At 43.6% G+C, this 23,034-nt stretch overlaps 1 long non-coding RNA gene across 1 annotated transcript in view; it reads left to right on the top strand.

The window, feature by feature from the left end:
- The window catches only part of LOC137531624 (uncharacterized), a 473,661-nt gene that overhangs the window by 104,338 nt on the left and 346,289 nt on the right, over positions 1-23,034 (top strand). The window lies entirely within an intron of this gene.

Genomic DNA, 23,034 nt, shown 5'->3' with positions numbered 1-23,034 from the left:
GGCTATTTGGCGGTCCATTGACCAACCAATTCGATTATTATCGAATTGGTTGAAAATCAGTGCCGTCAAGTGCAGACCCAATCGATGATACAACCCATTTAAGACCGAAAGTTGGTTGCTCGGGTGTGCGGCGGTATGGCGGCCGATTTTGAAATGAGCACGAAACCCCCGCCGCTGCCGCCTTAATGTATAAATGTGCCCACTTGTGTGTGCATTTATACATTACCTGTCCTGTAGCAGCCTCCTCACGGTGTCTGTAACCTCCGGGTAGCCTCCGTACACGCCACCAGCGCACAGCGTGTAACGCCAGACACTATGCGCCAGTGGCGTGTACAGAGAGCCGCTCGGACGTTACGGACACCGCGCAGAGGCTGCTAGAGGACAGGTAATTCATAAATGCACACACTGGGGGGGCACATTTATACATTAGGAGGGCAGCAGCGGGGCGGACGCGGTGGGCACAGCCGATTCCCTTAAGATTTCATGCTTAAATCGGACGGGAATTGGCCTGCAGTATATGGGCAGCTTTGGTTAACAGACAAATTTATCTAATCAGATTCGATTAGAGTTCAATTTGTCTCTTTGTCGAATCTGCCCATGATCTCCTGATGTATGGGCACCTTAACAGTTTTTCTCCAGTCAGGACCCAGTGAGACTACTGATAAGGAATTACAGCCATAAACTACTTTACTCTAGGAAGCCCAGTTCTCTGCCAGGAGAGGATAGAAATAAAAAAAGGTCAATATTTCATAGTGGCTCAACAGAGTACTAGTGGCTGGATAGTGTACTGGTTAAGGGCACTGCCTTTGACATGGGAGACCAGGGTTTGAATCCTGGCTAGGGTCAGTACCTATTCAGTAAGGATTTCAAGGCAAGACTCCCTAACACTGCAGGGTGGCCTCTTGAATGCGTCCCAGTGGTTGCAGCTCTTGAGCGCTTTGAGTCTGAAAGGAGAAAAGCGCTATATAAATGTTCGGATTATTATTATTATATATTTCAGCACTCTAAGGCAGGGGTCCCCAACCACCGGGCCGCGGCCCACTGCCGGTCCGTTGGCAGTTTCCAGCTGGGCCGCGGCGGGTCTGTCATCTTGCCCCTGGTCCCCCCCCCCGCGCCCGCCACTTCTGTTACTTTATGTGCGGGCGGCCGCTTCCGGATTCCCCCAGGATGCATATCGCCACTACAGGAAGCCGCTGCCCCGCCTCCTTCCCTCCTTACAGCAGACGCAAGACGCGCTGCTGTTATAGGAGGAGATAGTACTGCATGCATGAAGGAGAGCGGCGCCTGGGGGAATCCGGAAGCGGCCGCCCGCCCGCTCATAAGGTAACAGAAGCGGCGGCCGCGTGGGCACCACCTACCTATACTGGGCACTTTACTAGCCATGCTGGGCACTATACTAGCCATGCTGGGCACTATACTAGCCATGCTGGGACACTATACTAGCCATGCTGGGACACTAAACTAGCCATGCTGGGACACTATACTAGCTATAGCTGGGCACTGTACTAGCCATGCTGGGCACTATACTAGCCATGCTGGGCACTATACTAGCCATGCTGGGGCACTATACTAGCCATACTGGGGTAACCATACTAGCCATGCTGGGCACTTTACTAGCCATACTGGGGCACTATAGTAGCTATACTGGGGTAACTATACTAGCCTAGCCATGCTGGGCACTTTACTAGCCATACTGGGGCACTATACTGGGCACTTTACTAGCTATACTGGGGCACTACCTACCCATACTGGACACTATATTAGCTATACTGGGCGCTATACTAGGGCACTACTGACCCATACTGGGACTATACTAGGTATACTGGTCACAATACTAGCTATACTGGGGTAACTATACTAGCCATACTGGGGCAACTAAACTCCCTATACTGAGGCAACTATGCTAGCTATGCCGCCGCACCCCAGCCCCTCCCCCCGTAACCCGCTGCGCACGACACTGTCCACTAGGTCGCGCGCGCAGTAACCCGCCCCCACCATATTTATAAATATGGCAGCCTCCATGTGCTGCTTTTATCATAATTTAGGCTTCGTCTTTTAATGGCGCCCAAATTACTGACTGAGCGCTGCTATAGCCGTAATTCACATGGCACCTATTGCAGCACCCAAATCTCCAGCGCTGTTCTTGCCCGATTACCCCTGAGACTGATCCCCGTCCGTCCAGGAAACTGCATACTGCATTAGAGGACCCTTTGTTTCTCATAAATCTACCCCCTTCGGGTCCCGAACCAGCTGCAGAGCGAACTCACCTGTCCGGCGACACGCTCCTCCATCAGTCCATGCGCTGCTGTCTTCCTCTCTGCAGGGGCGCCTCTGCACCGTGACCTGGCGGTATGTTGTTATGTAATAATATGCCATGAAGAGGCAGCTAGAGGAAAGACGGGAGCACACATACTGACGGAGGAGCGAGCCGGCCGGACAGGGGAGTTCACTTTGCAGCTGAACACTCTGCAGAGTACAAGAAAGTTGGGGAGACCTGGGGGTGTGGCAGCGGGCTCAGGGGCCCTTAGCTTTACCCTATGAAAATGCCGGCTCTGGGTTTGTGAGGCTGAACCTGAATTTTGCAGAAGCTAAACAGATATGGGAGCTGCAGAGTTACACCGCCGACAGATAACGCATCTTAATTGTACAGTTGTTCTGCACTCTCTATTAGTCGCTGTGCATTTTCCTGCACATTTGTATGTATTGGGCCATAATGCATAAAAAGTATATGCAGCAGTGCGTTGTGAAAAGCTTTTATTTAAAGGGATGCTGAGCAGTCGTAAAAAATTAAATTAATACTCACCTGGGGCTTCCTCCAGCCCACCATAGGCTGCAAGGTCCCCCGGTGTCCTACTGGCTCCTCTCCCAGCCCTGCTGGTGGCTCTGTTAATGGCGACTTTTGGGCTGAAAGTTGTCCGTATACTTCCAGGAAGACCATGCTCTGCGTCCTCATGCCAGCCGCTACGCATCATCACGCTGGCCGGAGTGACAGTCCTGCGTCAGACTGTAACATTGGCCGTCATGCTGACACAGAACGTGGACTTACTGGAAGTATATGGACAACTTTCAGCCCAAAAGTCACTGTTAACGGAGCCACCAGCAGGACTGGGAAAACAGTTCAGCTGAGGATGGGAGTGGCTACCAAAAACCAGGCCTGCTGCAATGCATAGATGCTGCCAGGTACACACTTTCATGAAGTCAAGAGGACCCTGGGGGACCTCGCAGCCTACAGTGGGCTGGAGGAAGCCCCAGGTAAGTACCAATTTCATTTTTAATTCAGGGTCCCTTTAAAACACATAGATGCAGGGCTGGTTTACACTGAATCAGCTGCTTTCAGCTATATCGCAATGTACAATTAATGCTCAGTGCAGGTAAAGGAATTTTCCATGTTTCCCTAAAGCCCGGTACACACTTTCAATCTTGATTGGCCAATCACTGACCAATTTTATCATCTCCATGTAGTATGAGTTTCAACAGATATTGAAAACTACGAACAGATTGGGTAGGTAATCTCTCATTACTACACCCATTTGGTAAAATTGGTCAGTGATTGGCCAATCATAATTGAAAGTGTGTATCTGGCAGTTTACATCTATGTTTTTGGTAGCCACTCCCATCCTTAGCTGAACTGTTTTCAGCTAAGGATGCCAGCAAAATGTTGCACGCAGTGCACTTTTGCGATATACGCACATCACAGGCACTGCAAGGATTTACCGCAGTGCTTTGCTGAATACAGGCTATCAGCAAAGAGCAGAAAAACTACTTATTAAAGCACCCCAAGTGTGAACTGGCCCTTAAGAGAACTTTATTTGTGATTACAAATTGTTGCAACCTGCAGAGTAGAACTAAGGGGCATATTTAAAATGATTTAAATATACCATCAAATTCTAATAATGGCCTCCTCCTCCCCATAGCCATACCAATCCTCACCAAAAAGGTACAAAGCAAAGAAATGCAAACAAAACAAAAAAAGACGCAGGCCAACAATTGTAATTCTGGAAAATACCAATTGCACTAGCAAAAACACGGCAATGCAATTTACATGTTCATTGCCGTGCTGTTGCTATTGGAAAAATGTAAACGATACAATTTTTAAATCGAAACATGCTTAATAAAAAAGGGCGCTAATTAGTTAATTTCCATCTAAGATAGTTTATTATATTCTTTTTTTAACAGAGTCCTTTGGCTAATCCAGTTGGCTAAAACTAAATCACATTTTGGCCAATAGGATTGTAAGCCGGCCCACCATGGTAAGGTAGACTCTATTAGGTCGGGTAATGGAATGGGAGTGAGAGAGGAATAGGGGATAGCGTTTTGGAGAGGGAAGATGGGGATAGGTGGTCTTAAGGGGTACCACTCTTACACCATCAAGTGCAAAGTTGGGGAACACAACGACCACTTTATAGATGATTGGGATCCAGCTGGTCCCACAGAGGTGCTAAGCCTGCTCAGGACCTATAGCTGTGTGATACTCCTATCGTTTAATGCCTGAAGAAGCGGGTTTTGTATGCCCGTGAAACGCGTCGCAGTGTATGTTTTGGAGTATGTGAATAAATTTTCGTTGACTTTAATTGACAGCATCGTGTCTATATTGGGTTGGTCGGTCCACCGCCACCACCTAGTTATTTTAAACTTTTTAGTACTTTTTATCCTACTGGCGCCTCTGTACATCGATTGATCCAGTGAACCACTCTTGGTGGATGGGTGATATACCCTCTTTTCCTCTATCACGGAGAGCGACATTTTATTCCTGAGTGGGGACAGGTTTTTACTCCCCACCTGCCTATACAGTGGTTGCCTTAGCGGTAACCCAGTTTTGTAAGTATAATACTTACCCTTCATCTCCATTCATTTGGGCTAATACCTACTACACTATATTGGGCTCTCGGTTTGTCTTTTTACACCATGGTAAGGTAGACTCTATTAGGGCGGGTTAGGTGATGGGAGTGAGAGAGGAATAGGGGATAGCGTTTTGGAGAAGGAAGATGGGGATAGGTGGTCTTAAGGGGTACCACTCTTACACCATTAAGTGCAAAGTCGGAGAACACAACGACCACCTGATAAATAATTGGGATCCAGCTGGTCCCCCTTAGGCCGGGTTCAACACTGGGATCACAAAAGGCAAATCGCAATCACCTATGGAGTGTAATTGCATTTCTACCAAGCAATTGTGGCTCCATGTTGCAGTGATTGCGTTTTTCGGTCTCATTCCAGAGAATGAGAATGGCTTCTAACTGCCAGCAAAATGTTGCACGCAGTGAACTTTTGCGATATACGCACATCACAGGCACTGCAAGGATTTACCGCAGTGCTTTGCTGAATACCGGCTATCAGCAAAGAGCAGAAAAACTACTTATTAAAGCACCCCAAGTGTGAACTGGCCCTTAAGAGTACTTTATTGGTGATTACAAATTGTTGCAACCTGCAATGTAGAACTCAGGGGCGTATTTAAAATGATTTAAATATACCCCCAAATTCTAATAATGGCCTCATCCTCCCAATAGCCATACCAATCCTCACCAAAAAGGTACAAAGCATAGAAATGCAAACAAAACAAAAAAAGATGCAGGCCAACAATTGTAATTCTGGAAAATACCAATTGCACTAGCAAAAACCCGGCAATGCAATTCACATGTTCATCGCCGTGCTGTTGCTATTGGAAAAATGTAAACGATAAAATTTTTAAATCGAAACATGCTTGATAAAAAAGGGCGCGAATTAGTTAATCTCCATCTAAGATAGTTTATTATATTCTTTTTTTAACAGAGTCTTTTGGCTAATCCAGTTGGCTAAAACTAAATCACATTTTGGCCAATAGGATTGTAAGCCGGCCCACCATGGTAAGGTAGACTCTATTAGGGCGGGTTAGGTGATGGGAGTGAGAGAGGAATAGAGTATAGCGTTTTGGAGAGGGAAGAGGGGGATAGGTGGTCTTAAAGGGTTCCACTCTTACACCATCAAGTGCAAAGTCGGGGAACACAACAACCACCTGATAAATAATTGGGATCCAGCTGGTCCCCCTTAGGCCGGGTTCAATACTGGGATTGCAAAAGGCAAATCGCAATCACCTATGGAGTGTAATTGCATTTCTACCAAGCAATTGTGGCTCCATGTTACAGTGATTGCGTTTTTCTGTCTCATTCCAGAGAATGAGAATGGCTTCTAACTGCCAGCAAAATGTTGCACGCAGTGCACTTTTGCGATATACGCACATCACAGGCACTGCAAGGATTTACCGCAGTGCTTTGCTGAATACCGGCTATCAGCAAAGAGCAGAAAAACTACTTATTAAAGCACCCCAAGTGTAAACTGGCCCTTAAGAGAACTTTATTGGTGATTACAAATTGTTGCAACCTGCAGAGTAGAACTCAGGGGCATATTTAAAATGATTTAAATATACCCCCAAATTCTAATAATGGCCTCCTCCTCCCCATAGCCATACCAATCCTCACCAAAAAGGGTCAAAGCATAGAAACGCAAACAAAACAAAAAAAGATGCAGGCCAACAATTGTAATTCTGGAAAATACCAATTGCACTAGCAAAAACCCGGCAATGCAATTCACATGTTCATCGCCGTGCTGTTGCTATTGGCAAAATGGGAACGATACAATTTTTAAATCGAAACGTGCTTAATAAAAAAGGGCCCTAATTACTTAATCTCCATCTAAGATAGTTTATTATATTCTTTTTTTAACAGAGCCCTTTGGCTAATCCAGTTGGCTAAAACTAAATCACATTTTGGCCAATAGGATTGTAAGCCGGCCCACCATGGTAAGGTAGACTCTATTAGGGCGGGTTAGGGAATAGGAGTGAGAGAGGAATAGGGGATAGCGTTTTGGAGAAGGAAGATGGGGATAGGTGGTCTTAAGGGGTACCACTCTTACACCATCAAGTGCAAAGTCGGGGAACACAGCGACCACCTGATAAATAATTGGGATCCAGCTGGTCCCCCTTAGGCCGGGTTCAACACTGGGATCGCAACAGGCAAATCGCAATCGCCTATGGAGTGTAATTGCATATCTACCAAGCAATTGTGGCTCCATGTTACAGTGATTGCGTTTTTCAGTCTCATTCCAGAGAATGAGAATGGCGTTCTAACTGCCAGCAAAATGTTACACGCAGTGCACTTTTGCGATATACGCACATCACAGGCACTGCAAGGATTTACCGCAGTGCTTTGCTCAATACCGGCTATCAGCAAAGAGCAGAAAAACTACTTATAAAAGCACCCCAAGTGTAAACTGGCCCTTAAGAGAACTTTATTGGTGATTACAAATTGTTGCAACCTGCAGAGTAGAACTCAGGGGCATATTTAAAATGATTTAAATATACCCCCAAATTCTAATAATGGCCTCCTCCTCCCCATAGCCATACCAATCCTCACCAAAAAGGGTCAAAGCATAGAAACGCAAACAAAACAAAAAAAGATGCAGGCCAACAATTGTAATTCTGGAAAATACCAATTGCACTAGCAAAAACCCGGCAATGCAATTCACATGTTCATGGCCGTGTTGTTGCTATTGGCTAAATGGGAACGATACAATTTTTAAATCGAAACGTGCTTAATAAAAAGGGCCCTAATTACTTAATCTCCATCTAAGATAGTTTATTATATTCTTTTTTTAACAGAGTCCTTTGGCTAATCCAGTTGGCTAAAACTAAATCACATTTTGGCCAATAGGATTGTAAGCCGGCCCACCATGGTAAGGTAGACTCTATTAGGGCGGGTTAGGGAATAGGAGTGAGAGAGGAATAGTGGATAGCGTTTTGGAGAAGGAAGATGGGGATAGGTGGTCTTAAGGGGTACCACTCTTACACCATCAAGTGCAAAGTCGGGGAACACAGCGACCACCTGATAAATAATTGGGATCCAGCTGGTCCCCCTTAGGCCGGGTTCAACACTGGGATCGCAAAAGGCAAATCGCAATCGCCTATGGAGTGTAATTGCATATCTACCAAGCAATTGTGGCTCCATGTTACAGTGATTGCGTTTTTCAGTCTCATTCCAGAGAATGAGAATGGCGTTCTAACTGCCAGCAAAATGTTACACGCAGTGCACTTTTGCGATATACGCACATCACAGGCACTGCAAGGATTTACCGCAGTGCTTTGCTGAATACCGGCTATCAGCAAAGAGCAGAAAAACTACTTATGAAAGCACCCCAAGTGTGAACTGGCCCTTAAGAGAACTTTATTGGTGATTACAAATTGTTGCAACCTGCAATGTAGAACTCAGGGGCGTATTTTAAATGATTTAAATATACCCCCAAATTCTAATAATCGCCTCCTCCTCCCCATAGCCATACCAATCCTCACCAAAAAGGTACAAAGCATAGAACTGCAAACAAAACAAAAAAAGATGCAGGCCAACAATTGTAATTCTGGAAAATACCAATTGCACTAGCAAAAACCCGGCAATGCAATTCACATGTTCATCGCCGTGCTGTTGCTATTGGAAAAATGTAAACGATACAATTTTTAAATCGAAACATGCTTAATAAAAAAGGGCGCTAATTAGTTAATCTCCATCTAAGATAGTTTATTATATTCTTTTTTTAACAGAGTCCTTTGGCTAATCCAGTTGGCTAAAACTAAATCACATTTTGGCCAATAGGATTGTAAGCCGGCCCACCATGGTAAGGTAGACTCTATTAGGGCGGGTTAGGTGATGGGAGTGAGAGAGGAATAGAGTATAGCGTTTTGGAGAGGGAAGAGGGGGATAGGTGGTCTTAAAGGGTTCCACTCTTACACCATCAAGTGCAAAGTCGGGGAACACAACCACCACCTGATAAATAATTGGGATCCAGCTGGTCCCCCTGAGGCCGGGTTCAATACTGGGATTGCAAAAGGCAAATCGCAATCACCTATGGAGTGTAATTGCATTTCTACCAAGCAATTGTGGCTCCATGTTACAGTGATTGCGTTTTTCTGTCTCATTCCAGAGAATGAGAATGGCTTCTAACTGCCAGCAAAATGTTGCACGCAGTGCACTTTTGCGATATACGCACATCACAGGCACTGCAAGGATTTACCGCAGTGCTTTGCTGAATACCGGCTATCAGCAAAGAGCAGAAAAACTACTTATTAAAGCACCCCAAGTGTAAACTGGCCCTTAAGAGAACTTTATTGGTGATTACAAATTGTTGCAACCTGCAGAGTAGAACTCAGGGGCATATTTAAAATGATTTAAATATACCCCCAAATTCTAATAATGGCCTCCTCCTCCCCATAGCCATACCAATCCTCACCAAAAAGGGTCAAAGCATAGAAACGCAAACAAAACAAAAAAAGATGCAGGCCAACAATTGTAATTCTGGAAAATACCAATTGCACTAGCAAAAACCCGGCAATGCAATTCACATGTTCATCGCCGTGCTGTTGCTACTGGCAAAATGGGAACGATACAATTTTTAAATCGAAACGTGCTTAATAAAAAAGGGCCCTAATTACTTAATCTCCATCTAAGATAGTTTATTATATTCTTTTTTTAACAGAGTCCTTTGGCTAATCCAGTTGGCTAAAACTAAATCACATTTTGGCCAATAGGATTGTAAGCCGGCCCACCATGGTAAGGTAGACTCTATTAGGGCGGGTTAGGGAATAGGAGTGAGAGGAATAGGGGATAGCGTTTTGGAGAAGGAAGATGGGGATAGGTGGTCTTAAGGGGTACCACTCTTACACCATGAAGTGCAAAGTCGGGGAACACAGCGACCACCTGATAAATAATTGGGATCCAGCTGGTCCCCCTTAGGCCGGGATCAACACTGGGATCGCAAAAGGCAAATCGCAATCGCCTATGGAGTGTAATTGCATATCTACCAAGCGATTGTGGCTCCATGTTACAGTGATTGCGTTTTTCAGTCTCGTTCCAGAGAATGAGAATGGCGTTCTAACTGCCAGCAAAATGTTACACGCAGTGCACTTTTGCGATATACACACATCACAGGCACTGCAAGGATTTACCGCAGTGCTTTGCTGAATACCGGCTATCAGCAAAGAGCAGAAAAACTACTTATAAAAGCACCCCAAGTGTGAACTGGCCCTTAAGAGAACTTTATTGGTGATTACAAATTGTTGCAACCTGCAATGTAGAACTCAGGGGCGTATTTTAAATGATTTAAATATACCCCCAAATTCTAATAATGGCCTCCTCCTCCCCATAGCCATACCAATCCTCACCAAAAAGGTACAAAGCATAGAACTGCAAACAAAACAAAAGAAGATGCAGGCCAACAATTGTAATTCTGGAAAATACCAATTGCACTAGCAAAAACCCGGCAATGCAATTCACATGTTCATCGCCGTGCTGTTGCTATTGGAAACATGTAAACGATACAATTTTTAAATCGAAACATGCTTAATAAAAAAGGGCGCTAATTAGTTAATCTCCATCTAAGATAGTTTATTATATTCTTTTTTTAACAGAGTCCTTTGGCTAATCCAGTTGGCTAAAACTAAATCACATTTTGGCCAATAGGATTGTAAGCCGGCCCACCATGGTAAGGTAGACTCTATTAGGGCGGGTTAGGTGATGGGAGTGAGAGAGGAATAGAGTATAGCGTTTTGGAGAGGGAAGAGGGGGAAACAGCCCTTACCAAAGTGGCCAATGACCTTCTTACAGCCAAATCCAAAGGTCAATTTTCCATACTCATCCTTCTTGACCTGTCATCAGCATTTGATACTGTCGACCACACCTTACTCCTACAAATACTTTCAAATGTCGGAATAAAGGGCCTTGCTCTCACATGGTTATCTTCCTACCTCTCTGGAAGGTCCTTCACAGTCTCCTACTCAGATCAGATCTCTTCTCCTCATGCTTTGTCTGTCGGGGTTCCCCAAGGCTCTGTCCTTGGTCCCCTCCTCTTTTCCATCTACATGCATGGTCTTGGTGATTTAATCAACTCATTCGGGTTTCAATACCACCTCTATGCAGACGATACACAACTGTACCTCTCTGCCCCAGACCTTAACTCCCTCCTTAAACGTGTTCCTGACTGCTTGTCTGCTATATCCTCCTTCATGTCTTCTCGCTTCCTAAAACTTAACATGAGTAAAACGGAACTAATAATTTTTCCACCGTCTCTGTCCACCTCCCTGCCTGAAGTAACAATAAATGTTAATAACACTCCCATAACTTCAGTTCCCAAAGCTCGGTGCTTGGGGGTGATATTCGATTCATCTCTCTCTTTTATTCCTCATGTTCACTCCATAACCAGCTCCTGCCATCTCCAACTCAAAAACATATCTCGCATCCGTCCCTTTCTCACTCAAGACACAACTAAAATGTTAATACATGCTCTCATAATTTCTCGTCTGGACTACTGCAACGTACTACTTTGTGGACTACCGTCTAACAAACTGGCCCCGCTCCAGTCAGTACTGAACTCAGCTGCTCGTCTCATTCATCTCTCTTCTCGATCTTCCTCTGCCGACCCTCTTTGTCAAGCTCTTCACTGGCTGCCAATTAACCAGAGGATTCAGTTCAAACTCCTAACCCTAACCTACAAAGCTCTCCACGATCTCTCCCCCCGGTACATATCCTCATTAATCTCCAGATACAAACCCAATCGCAATCTCAGATCGGCACATGATCTTCTGTTGTCCTCCTCTAGAATCAACTCCTCACATTCACGTTTACAAGACTTCGCACGCGCTTCACCCCTCCTCTGGAATGCCCTCCCACAACACATCCGTCACTCGCCAACCTTTGCTACCTTTAAACGCTCTCTAAAAACACACTTGTTCCGACAAGCATATGCTCTACCTTAGGCCACTTCCCTTTGTACTAAGACCAAATTGCACTCCTACTAGGTATCCTAAAACACAAAGCCTCTATATATTTGCTGCATACTACCCCTCCTCTTGTTTCCCCCCATTCCCTTTAGATTGTAAGCTCGCAAGGGCAGGGCTCTCTCCCCCTTTTGTGTCTTGGTAACCATTATACATTTTATTCATCATGTTAATTTTATCACTGTCATTACCAATTCTATAATTTGTATTTTGTATCATTCTTTGTATTTTGTCACTAATTATGTATCTTGTATATTGGTGTACACCATTGTCTGTATTATTATGTACCCCATGTTTGTTTCTTACTTTGTACAGCGCCACGGAATATGTTGGCGCTTTATAAATCAATAATAATAATAATAATAATAATAGGTGGTCTTAAAGGGTTCCACTCTTACACCATCAAGTGCAAAGTCGGGGAACACAACGACCACCTGATAAATAATTGGGATCCAGCTGGTCCCCCTTAGGCCGGGTTCAATACTGGGATTGCAAAAGGCAAATCGCAATCACCTATGGAGTGTAATTGCATTTCTACCAAGCAATTGTGGCTCCATGTTACAGTGATTGCGTTTTTCTGTCTCATTCCAGAGAATGAGAATGGCTTCTAACTGCCAGCAAAATGTTGCACGCAGTGCACTTTTGCGATATACGCACATCACAGGCACTGCAAGGATTTACCGCAGTGCTTTGCTGAATACCGGCTATCAGCAAAGAGCAGAAAAACTACTTATTAAAGCACCCCAAGTGTAAACTGGCCCTTAAGAGAACTTTATTGGTGATTACAAATTGTTGCAACCTGCAGAGTAGAACTCAGGGGCATATTTAAAATGATTTAAATATACCCCCAAATTCTAATAATGGCCTCCTCCTCCCCATAGCCATACCAATCCTCACCAAAAAGGATCAAAGCATAGAAACGCACACAAAACAAAAAAAGATGCAGGCCAACAATTGTAATTCTGGAAAATACCAATTGCACTAGCAAAAACCCGGCAATGCAATTCACATGTTCATCGCCGTGCTGTTGCTATTGGCAAAATGGGAACGATACAATTTTTAAATCGAAACGTGCTTAATAAAAAAGGGCCCTAATTACTTAATCTCCATCTAAGATAGTTTATTATATTCTTTTTTTAACAGAGCCCTTTGGCTAATCCAGTTGGCTAAAACTAAATCACATTTTGGCCAATAGGATTGTAAGCCGGCCCACCATGGTAAGGTAGACTCTATTAGGGCGGGTTAGGGAATAGGAGTGAGAGAGGAATAGGGGATAGCGTTTTGGAGAAGGAAGATGGGGATAGGTGGTCTTAAGGGGTACCACTCTTACACCATCAAGTGCAAAGTCGGGGAACACAGCGACCACCTGATAAATAATTGGGATCCAGCTGGTCCCCCTTAGGCCGGGTTCAACACTGGGATCGCAAAAGGCAAATCGCAATCGCCTATGGAGTGTAATTGCATATCTACCAAGCAATTGTGGCTCCATGTTACAGTGATTGCGTTTTTCAGTCTCATTCCAGAGAATGAGAATGGCGTTCTAACTGCCAGCAAAATGTTACACGCAGTGCACTTTTGCGATATACGCACATCACAGGCACTGCAAGGATTTACCGCAGTGCTTTGCTCAATACCGGCTATCAGCAAAGAGCAGAAAAACTACTTATAAAAGCACCCCAAGTGTAAACTGGCCCTTAAGAGAACTTTATTGGTGATTACAAATTGTTGCAACCTGCAGAGTAGAACTCAGGGGCATATTTAAAATGATTTAAATATACCCCCAAATTCTAATAATGGCCTCCTCCTCCCAATAGCCATACCAATCCTCACCAAAAAGGGTCAAAGCATAGAAACGCAAACAAAACAAAAAAAGATGCAGGCCAACAATTGTAATTCTGGAAAATACCAATTGCACTAGCAAAAACCCGGCAATGCAATTCACATGTTCATCGCCGTGCTGTTGCTATTGGCAAAATGGGAACGATACAATTTTTAAATCGAAACGTGCTTAATAAAAAGGGCCCTAATTACTTAATCTCCATCTAAGATAGTTTATTATATTCTTTTTTTAACAGAGCCCTTTGGCTAATCCAGTTGGCTAAAACTAAATCACATTTTGGCCAATAGGATTGTAAGCCGGCCCACCATGGTAAGGTAGACTCTATTAGGGCGGGTTAGGGAATAGGAGTGAGAGAGGAATAGGGGATAGCGTTTTGGAGAAGGAAGATGGGGATAGGTGGTCTTAAGGGGTACCACTCTTACACCATCAAGTGCAAAGTCGGGGAACACAGCGACCACCTGATAAATAATTGGGATCCAGCTGGTCCCCCTTAGGCCGGGTTCAACACTGGGATCGCAACAGGCAAATCGCAATCGCCTATGGAGTGTAATTGCATATCTACCAAGCAATTGTGGCTCCATGTTACAGTGATTGCGTTTTTCAGTCTCATTCCAGAGAATGAGAATGGCGTTCTAACTGCCAGCAAAATGTTACACGCAGTGCACTTTTGCGATATACGCACATCACAGGCACTGCAAGGATTTACCGCAGTGCTTTGCTCAATACCGGCTATCAGCAAAGAGCAGAAAAACTACTTATAAAAGCACCCCAAGTGTAAACTGGCCCTTAAGAGAACTTTATTGGTGATTACAAATTGTTGCAACCTGCAGAGTAGAACTCAGGGGCATATTTAAAATGATTTAAATATACCCCCAAATTCTAATAATGGCCTCCTCCTCCCCATAGCCATACCAATCCTCACCAAAAAGGGTCAAAGCATAGAAACGCAAACAAAACAAAAAAAGATGCAGGCCAACAATTGTAATTCTGGAAAATACCAATTGCACTAGCAAAAACCCGGCAATGCAATTCACATGTTCATGGCCGTGTTGTTGCTATTGGCTAAATGGGAACGATACAATTTTTAAATCGAAACGTGCTTAATAAAAAGGGCCCTAATTACTTAATCTCCATCTAAGATAGTTTATTATATTCTTTTTTTAACAGAGTCCTTTGGCTAATCCAGTTGGCTAAAACTAAATCACATTTTGGCCAATAGGATTGTAAGCCGGCCCACCATGGTAAGGTAGACTCTATTAGGGCGGGTTAGGGAATAGGAGTGAGAGAGGAATAGTGGATAGCGTTTTGGAGAAGGAAGATGGGGATAGGTGGTCTTAAGGGGTACCACTCTTACACCATCAAGTGCAAAGTCGGGGAACACAGCGACCACCTGATAAATAATTGGGATCCAGCTGGTCCCCCTTAGGCCGGGTTCAACACTGGGATCGCAAAAGGCAAATCGCAATCGCCTATGGAGTGTAATTGCATATCTACCAAGCAATTGTGGCTCCATGTTACAGTGATTGCGTTTTTCAGTCTCATTCCAGAGAATGAGAATGGCGTTCTAACTGCCAGCAAAATGTTACACGCAGTGCACTTTTGCGATATACGCACATCACAGGCACTGCAAGGATTTACCGCAGTGCTTTGCTGAATACCGGCTATCAGCAAAGAGCAGAAAAACTACTTATGAAAGCACCCCAAGTGTGAACTGGCCCTTAAGAGAACTTTATTGGTGATTACAAATTGTTGCAACCTGCAATGTAGAACTCAGGGGCGTATTTTAAATGATTTAAATATACCCCCAAATTCTAATAATCGCCTCCTCCTCCCCATAGCCATACCAATCCTCACCAAAAAGGTACAAAGCATAGAACTGCAAACAAAACAAAAAAAGATGCAGGCCAACAATTGTAATTCTGGAAAATACCAATTGCACTAGCAAAAACCCGGCAATGCAATTCACATGTTCATCGCCGTGCTGTTGCTATTGGAAAAATGTAAACGATACAATTTTTAAATCGAAACATGCTTAATAAAAAAGGGCGCTAATTAGTTAATCTCCATCTAAGATAGTTTATTATATTCTTTTTTTAACAGAGTCCTTTGGCTAATCCAGTTGGCTAAAACTAAATCACATTTTGGCCAATAGGATTGTAAGCCGGCCCACCATGGTAAGGTAGACTCTATTAGGGCGGGTTAGGTGATGGGAGTGAGAGAGGAATAGAGTATAGCGTTTTGGAGAGGGAAGAGGGGGATAGGTGGTCTTAAAGGGTTCCACTCTTACACCATCAAGTGCAAAGTCGGGGAACACAACCACCACCTGATAAATAATTGGGATCCAGCTGGTCCCCCTGAGGCCGGGTTCAATACTGGGATTGCAAAAGGCAAATCGCAATCACCTATGGAGTGTAATTGCATTTCTACCAAGCAATTGTGGCTCCATGTTACAGTGATTGCGTTTTTCTGTCTCATTCCAGAGAATGAGAATGGCTTCTAACTGCCAGCAAAATGTTGCACGCAGTGCACTTTTGCGATATACGCACATCACAGGCACTGCAAGGATTTACCGCAGTGCTTTGCTGAATACCGGCTATCAGCAAAGAGCAGAAAAACTACTTATTAAAGCACCCCAAGTGTAAACTGGCCCTTAAGAGAACTTTATTGGTGATTACAAATTGTTGCAACCTGCAGAGTAGAACTCAGGGGCATATTTAAAATGATTTAAATATACCCCCAAATTCTAATAATGGCCTCCTCCTACCCATAGCCATACCAATCCTCACCAAAAAGGGTCAAAGCATAGAAACGCAAACAAAACAAAAAAAGATGCAGGCCAACAATTGTAATTCTGGAAAATACCAATTGCACTAGCAAAAACCCGGCAATGCAATTCACATGTTCATCGCCGTGCTGTTGCTACTGGCAAAATGGGAACGATACAATTTTTAAATCGAAACGTGCTTAATAAAAAAGGGCCCTAATTACTTAATCTCCATCTAAGATAGTTTATTATATTCTTTTTTTAACAGAGTCCTTTGGCTAATCCAGTTGGCTAAAACTAAATCACATTTTGGCCAATAGGATTGTAAGCCGGCCCACCATGGTAAGGTAGACTCTATTAGGGCGGGTTAGGGAATAGGAGTGAGAGGAATAGGGGATAGCGTTTTGGAGAAGGAAGATGGGGATAGGTGGTCTTAAGGGGTACCACTCTTACACCATGAAGTGCAAAGTCGGGGAACACAGCGACCACCTGATAAATAATTGGGATCCAGCTGGTCCCCCTTAGGCCGGGATCAACACTGGGATCGCAAAAGGCAAATCGCAATCGCCTATGGAGTGTAATTGCATATCTACCAAGCAATTGTGGCTCCATGTTACAGTGATTGCGTTTTTCAGTCTCGTTCCAGAGAATGAGAATGGCGTTCTAACTGCCAGCAAAATGTTACACGCAGTGCACTTTTGCGATATACACACATCACAGGCACTGCAAGGATTTACCGCAGTGCTTTGCTGAATACCGGCTATCAGCAAAGAGCAGAAAAACTACTTATAAAAGCACCCCAAGTGTGAACTGGCCCTTAAGAGAACTTTATTGGTGATTACAAATTGTTGCAACCTGCAATGTAGAACTCAGGGGCGTATTTTAAATGATTTAAATATACCCCCAAATTCTAATAATGGCCTCCTCCTCCCCATAGCCATACCAATCCTCACCAAAAAGGTACAAAGCATAGAACTGCAAACAAAACAAAAGAAGATGCAGGCCAACAATTGTAATTCTGGAAAATACCAATTGCACTAGCAAAAACCCGGCAATGCAATTCACATGTTCATCGCCGTGCTGTTGCTATTGGAAACATGTAAACGATACAATTTTTAAATCGAAACATGCTTAATAAAAAAAGGGCGCTAATTAGTTAATCTCCATCTAAGATAGTTTATTATATTCTTTTTTTAACAGAGTCCTTTGGCTAATCCAGTTGGCTAAAACTAAATCACATTTTGGCCAATAGGATTGTAAGCCGGCCCACCATGGTAAGGTAGACTCTATTAGGGCGGGTTAGGTGATGGGAGTGAGAGAGGAATAGAGTATAGCGTTTTGGAGAGGGAAGAGGGGGAAACAGCCCTTACCAAAGTGGCCAATGACCTTCTTACAGCCAAATCCAAAGGTCAATTTTCCATACTCATCCTTCTTGACCTGTCATCAGCATTTGATACTGTCGACCACACCTTACTCCTACAAATACTTTCAAATGTCGGAATAAAGGGCCTTGCTCTCACATGGTTATCTTCCTACCTCTCTGGAAGGTCCTTCACAGTCTCCTACTCAGATCAGATCTCTTCTCCTCATGCTTTGTCTGTCGGGGTTCCCCAAGGCTCTGTCCTTGGTCCCCTCCTCTTTTCCATCTACATGCATGGTCTTGGTGATTTAATCAACTCATTCGGGTTTCAATACCACCTCTATGCAGACGATACACAACTGTACCTCTCTGCCCCAGACCTTAACTCCCTCCTTAAACGTGTTCCTGACTGCTTGTCTGCTATATCCTCCTTCATGTCTTCTCGCTTCCTAAAACTTAACATGAGTAAAACGGAACTAATAATTTTTCCACCGTCTCTGTCCACCTCCCTGCCTGAAGTAACAATAAATGTTAATAACACTCCCATAACTTCAGTTCCCAAAGCTCGGTGCTTGGGGGTGATATTCGATTCATCTCTCTCTTTTATTCCTCATATTCACTCCATAACCAGCTCCTGCCATCTCCAACTCAAAAACATATCTCGCATCCGTCCCTTTCTCACTCAAGACACAACTAAAATGTTAATACATGCTCTCATAATTTCTCGTCTGGACTACTGCAACGTACTACTTTGTGGACTACCGTCTAACAAACTGGCCCCGCTCCAGTCAGTACTGAACTCAGCTGCTCGTCTCATTCATCTCTCTTCTCGATCTTCCTCTGCCGACCCTCTTTGTCAAGCTCTTCACTGGCTGCCAATTAACCAGAGGATTCAGTTCAAACTCCTAACCCTAACCTACAAAGCTCTCCACGATCTCTCCCCCCGGTACATATCCTCATTAATCTCCAGATACAAACCCAATCGCAATCTCAGATCGGCACATGATCTTCTGTTGTCCTCCTCTAGAATCAACTCCTCACATTCACGTTTACAAGACTTCGCACGCGCTTCACCCCTCCTCTGGAATGCCCTCCCACAACACATCCGTCACTCGCCAACCTTTGCTACCTTTAAACGCTCTCTAAAAACACACTTGTTCCGACAAGCATATGCTCTACCTTAGGCCACTTCCCTTTGTACTAAGACCAAATTGCACTCCTACTAGGTATCCTAAAACACAAAGCCTCTATATATTTGCTGCATACTACCCCTCCTCTTGTTTCCCCCCATTCCCTTTAGATTGTAAGCTCGCAAGGGCAGGGCTCTCTCCCCCTTTTGTGTCTTGGTAACCATTATACATTTTATTCATCATGTTAATTTTATCACTGTCATTACCAATTCTATAATTTGTATTTTGTATCATTCTTTGTATTTTGTCACTAATTATGTATCTTGTATATTGGTGTACACCATTGTCTGTATTATTATGTACCCCATGTTTGTTTCTTACTTTGTACAGCGCCACGGAATATGTTGGCGCTTTATAAATCAATAATAATAATAATAATAATAGGTGGTCTTAAAGGGTTCCACTCTTACACCATCAAGTGCAAAGTCGGGGAACACAACGACCACCTGATAAATAATTGGGATCCAGCTGGTCCCCCTTAGGCCGGGTTCAATACTGGGATTGCAAAAGGCAAATCGCAATCACCTATGGAGTGTAATTGCATTTCTACCAAGCAATTGTGGCTCCATGTTACAGTGATTGCGTTTTTCTGTCTCATTCCAGAGAATGAGAATGGCTTCTAACTGCCAGCAAAATGTTGCACGCAGTGCACTTTTGCGATATACGCACATCACAGGCACTGCAAGGATTTACCGCAGTGCTTTGCTGAATACCGGCTATCAGCAAAGAGCAGAAAAACTACTTATTAAAGCACCCCAAGTGTAAACTGGCCCTTAAGAGAACTTTATTGGTGATTACAAATTGTTGCAACCTGCAGAGTAGAACTCAGGGGCATATTTAAAATGATTTAAATATACCCCCAAATTCTAATAATGGCCTCCTCCTCCCCATAGCCATACCAATCCTCACCAAAAAGGGTCAAAGCATAGAAACGCAAACAAAACAAAAAAAGATGCAGGCCAACAATTGTAATTCTGGAAAATACCAATTGCACTACCAAAAACCCGGCAATGCAATTCACATGTTCATCGCCGTGCTGTTGCTATTGGCAAAATGGGAACGATACAATTTTTAAATCGAAACGTGCTTAATAAAAAAGGGCCCTAATTACTTAATCTCCATCTAAGATAGTTTATTATATTCTTTTTTTAACAGAGTCCTTTGGCTAATCCAGTTGGCTAAAACTAAATCACATTTTGGCCAATAGGATTGTAAGCCGGCCCACCATGGTAAGGTAGACTCTATTAGGGCGGGTTAGGGAATAGGAGTGAGAGAGGAATAGGGGATAGCGTTTTGGAGAAGGAAGATGGGGATAGGTGGTCTTAAGGGGTACCACTCTTACACCATGAAGTGCAAAGTCGGGGAACACAGCGACCACCTGATAAATAATTGGGATCCAGCTGGTCCCCCTTAGGCCGGGTTCAACACTGGGATCGCAAAAAGCAAATTGCAATCGCCTATGGAGTGTAATTGCATATCTACCAAGCAATTGTGGCTCCATGTTACAGTGATTGCGTTTTTCAGTCTCGTTCCAGAGAATGAGAATGGCGTTCTAACTGCCAGCAAAATGTTACACGCAGTGCACTTTTGCGATATACGCACATCACAGGCACTGCAAGGATTTACCGCAGTGCTTTGCTGAGTACCGGCTATCAGCAAAGAGCAGAAAAACTACTTATAAAAGCACCCCAAGTGCGAACTGGCCCTTAAGAGAACTTTATTGGTGATTACAAATTGTTGCAACCTGCAATGTAGAACTCAGGGGCGTATTTAAAATGATTTAAATATACCCCCAAATTCTAATAATGGCCTCCTCCTCCCCATAGCCATACCAATCCTCACCAAAAAGGTAAAAAGCATAGAACTGCAAACAAAACAAAAAAAGATGCAGGCCAACAATTGTAATTCTGGAGAATACCAATTGCACTAGCAAAAACCCGGCAATGCAATTCACATGTTCATCGCCGTGCTGTTGCTATTGGAAAAATGTGAACGATACAATTTTTAAATCGAAACATGCTTAATAAAAAAGGGCGCTAATTAGTTAATCTCCATCTAAGATAGTTTATTATATTCTTTTTTTAACAGAGTCCTTTGGCTAATCCAGTTGGCTAAAACTAAATCACATTTTGGCCAATAGGATTGTAAGCAGGCCCACCATGGTAAGGTAGACTCTATTAGGGCGGGTTAGGTAATGGGAGTGAGAGAGGAATAGAGTATAGCGTTTTGGAGAGGGAAGAGGGGGATAGGTGGTCTTAAAGGGTTCCACTCTTACACCATCAAGTGCAAAGTCGGGGAACACAACCACCACCTGATAAATAATTGGGATCCAGCTGGTCCCCCTGAGGCCGGGTTCAATACTGGGATTGCAAAAGGCAAATCGCAATCACCTATGGAGTGTAATTGCATTTCTACCAAGCAATTGTGGCTCCATGTTACAGTGATTGCGTTTTTCTGTCTCATTCCAGAGAATGAGAATGGCTTCTAACTGCCAGCAAAATGTTGCACGCAGTGCACTTTTGCGATATACGCACATCACAGGCACTGCAAGGATTTACCGCAGTGCTTTGCTGAATATCGGCTATCAGCAAAGAGCAGAAAAACTACTTATTAAAGCACCCCAAGTGTAAACTGGCCCTTAAGAGAACTTTATTGGTGATTACAAATTGTTGCAACCTGCAGAGTAGAACTCAGGGGCATATTTTAAATGATTTAAATATACCCCCAAATTCTAATAATGGCCTCCTCCTCCCCATAGCCATACCAATCCTCACCAAAAAGGGTCAAAGCATAGAAACGCAAACAAAACAAAAAAAGATGCAGGCCAACAATTGTAATTCTGGAAAATACCAATTGCACTAGCAAAAACCCGGCAATGCAATTCACATGTTCATCGCCGTGCTGTTGCTATTGGCAAAATGGGAACGATACAATTTTTAAATCGAAACGTGCTTAATAAAAAAGGGCCATAATTACTTAATCTCCATCTAAGATAGTTTATTATATTCTTTTTTTAACAGAGTCCTTTGGCTAATCCAGTTGGCTAAAACTAAATCACATTTTGGCCAATAGGATTGTAAGCCGGCCCACCATGGTAAGGTAGACTCTATTAGGGCGGGTTAGGGAATAGGAGTGAGAGGAATAGGGGATAGCGTTTTGGAGAGGGAAGATGGGGATAGGTGGTCTTAAGGGGTACCACTCTTACACCATCAAGTGCAAAGTCGGGGAACACAGCGACCACCTGATAAATAATTGGGATCCAGCTGGTCCCCCTTAGGCCGGGATCAACACTGGGATCGCAAAAGGCAAATCGCAATCGCCTATGGAGTGTAATTGCATATCTACCAAGCAATTGTGGCTCCATGTTACAGTGATTGCGTTTTTCAGTCTCGTTCCAGAGAATGAGAATGGCGTTCTAACTGCCAGCAAAATGTTACACGCAGTGCACTTTTGCGATATACGCACATCACAGGCACTGCAAGGATTTACCGCAGCGCTTTGCTGAATACCGGCTATCAGCAAAGAGCAGAAAAACTACTTATAAAAGCACCCCAAGTGTGAACTGGCCCTTAAGAGAACTTTATTGGTGATTACAAATTGTTGCAACCTGCAATGTAGAACTCAGGGGCGTATTTTAAATGATTTAAATATACCCCCAAATTCTAATAATGGCCTCCTCCTCCCCATAGCCATACCAATCCTCACCAAAAAGGTACAAAGCATAGAACTGCAAACAAAACAAAAAAAGATGCAGGCCAACAATTGTAATTCTGGAAAATACCAATTGCACTAGCAAAAACCCGGCAATGCAATTCACATGTTCATCGCCGTGCTGTTGCTATTAGAAAAATGTAAATGATACAATTTTTAAATCGAAACATGCTTAATAAAAAAGGGCGCTAATTACTTAATCTCCATCTAAGATAGTTTATTATATTCTTTTTTTAACAGAGTCCTTTGGCTAATCCAGTTGGCTAAAACTAAATCACATTTTGGCCAATAGGATTGTAAGCCGGCCCACCATGGTAAGGTAGACTTTATTAGGGCGGGTTAGGGAATAGGAGTGAGAGAGGAATAGGGGATAGCGTT

Source organism: Hyperolius riggenbachi, chromosome 9, assembly GCF_040937935.1.
Source record: "Hyperolius riggenbachi isolate aHypRig1 chromosome 9, aHypRig1.pri, whole genome shotgun sequence".
NCBI lineage: Eukaryota > Metazoa > Chordata > Amphibia > Anura > Hyperoliidae > Hyperolius > Hyperolius riggenbachi.
This window is presented reverse-complemented; position numbering and strand designations above follow the sequence as displayed.